Source organism: Mesitornis unicolor, unplaced genomic scaffold (assembly GCF_000695765.1).
Source record: "Mesitornis unicolor isolate BGI_N332 unplaced genomic scaffold, ASM69576v1 scaffold19226, whole genome shotgun sequence".
Taxonomy (NCBI): domain Eukaryota; kingdom Metazoa; phylum Chordata; class Aves; order Mesitornithiformes; family Mesitornithidae; genus Mesitornis; species Mesitornis unicolor.
In genome coordinates, this window is record NW_010189112.1 from 38,097 (window position 1) to 40,263 (window position 2,167).

Below are 2,167 nucleotides of genomic sequence, written 5' to 3' on the forward strand. Positions count from 1 at the left end.
GGCGCCTGCGCATTGAGCGACAGGGAGGGGGTCCCGCGGCAACGGGAGGCGGGGGCCGGAGCGGCAGGGCCGCCCTCGGCGCGCTGGGAAGGGGGCCCCTGGGTGCCCGCATCTCCACAGTGTGGTAAAGAAGCAGTCTCGGGAACTGTGGAAAGCATTAATCCTGTTTTCTTACGGATTTACAAGCACTTCGGCCTATTCCAACACAGGCCGCCGCCATGTCCTCCCCCCCCCCCATCCAGCCGTGGCTTTTCAGCATCCCGCAGCGTAAACTTAGTATTGCCTCTGCCAGGCCGTCAGCCCCTCGGCCCAGCTGCACTGTGTCCATGCTATTAAAATCTCTTGGCCTCCAAAACGGGTGGCAGCCTCTAGGGTGCCTTCTGGGAGTTGTCCCTGCCCTGCCCTGTGTGCAAGGAGAAGAGTAGCTGTGGAGCACCAAATCCATACCTGGAGTGCTGGAAACGTTTTAACAGAAGTGATTGTGCTGGTTTATTATGTATGTAGCTTGTATATTAGCTGTGAAATAGTGGGGTTTGTAATATGCATCACTGACGCAGTTCCTTCCTTAACAATTTTTATATCTGAAGAAAGCAGCAATAAGAAGCAGCAGGGGAAGCATCAAGGAAAAGGTGGTGGTGCAGAAGTCACTCAAAAGTAAGAGATAAAAGAGAGCCAAGTCAATAGCAGAGAAAAGATATTTTTGTGTGTCTTTCCCTTGGTCTCTTTATCAGTGGTGCACAAGACAGGCCAGGCTGCGATTCAAGGGCAGGCAGCAGGATCTGAGAGATTTGTAAGCAGAAGTCAAGCAGAGAGAAATGCAGCCAAACTGTCTGTCTGAGCACGGTGTGGGAGAGAGAAGAAAGCCAGCCGGTGAGAGATAAAGAATGAGTCTGATGAGCTTAGAAAGGAAAATAATAGATTGAAGGCCAAGTGGGGCTGAAAGAGCTGGATCTGAAAGACAGCAAGCTGCTAATGTGACTGCTGACTCAGATGCAGGTGCTGGCACCGAAGCTCTCTGAGTTCTCCTGCTGTGATATCCAAGCACAGTTTAGCAGGTTTCCTGAACTTAGCAAGGGCTAGGTCCTTCCTCAGAGAAGGAAACTGGCTGCCCTGGGTCATCCTCTAGGAGAGTGACAGCAGCTTTCTAATGAGGCTGTGTGTCAGCATGCCCCTGGGTGCAGCTTGCAATGGGGCAGGAGTGCTGCTATCCCATTCTTTGTGTGGAGAAGCAGGAGTGGATAACTGAGGCCAGGGGATTTATCCATGGTCACAAAAATAGGATCTTAGGCTCTAGGTATGAGCAGGGACAGGACTGAAAAACTGTAGTGCCAGCACATTCGTCCTGGGTGCTTTAAGGGAAGGGAAGATTAAGGAAAGCTATAGCAGAAGCTGGTACTTTCTTAGGAATAGTGACAATAAAGCAGGATAGTGGAGAATTGGGGAATAAGGAATTGAAGTGGAGCTCAGAACATTTGGATTCAGCATCATCTCTAACATCAACTTCTGTATAAGCAAGTCCAACTTGCCAAGGTTAAGACAAGCCTCTATAGCCTCCTGCACCTCTATTCTCCTTGTGAAAGGGAAAAGGAAGTCTTTATCAAGAATTCCTTATCTCTTATCTATTTAAAGCTTATGTATTTTAGAGGAAGGACTGTGCTATTATGATTATATATGCTACTGTAATACGCAGCAATAAAAAAGTCTGACTGGTGAATCCACACGCAAGGAGAGCGGATGGCATTTCAATACGCTCCATCTGTGGTCTGGGGGATCCAAGGACGGCTTCTCTTCAAAAACACTCAGAAGCCCAGGTTTGTTGTCAGTAGGCTGAAATTTGCTACCTGAGTATCTACACATCGAGCGAGATATTTAGGGATTCACAGATCAGACTGCTCTCCCACACCACTTTCTACACTGCTTTGCTATCACATCCAGCATTTGTCCTACCAACCAACACACACCTTGATGGGTTTTCTTCCTTTTTCACTCCATCTATTGGCTCTCAATGGTCAAATACTCGACACAGGTGTGTTAGGAAGGATACTGTTAAAAATTAGTGTAGTGCTTGTCACTTCATAGCAAGAGGGACTGCTTTGGACTAAAAATAGGTCTTACCTTCAGGCAGAACAAAGCGAAGAACTACAGGATGAAGGATAAGCCATCAGCA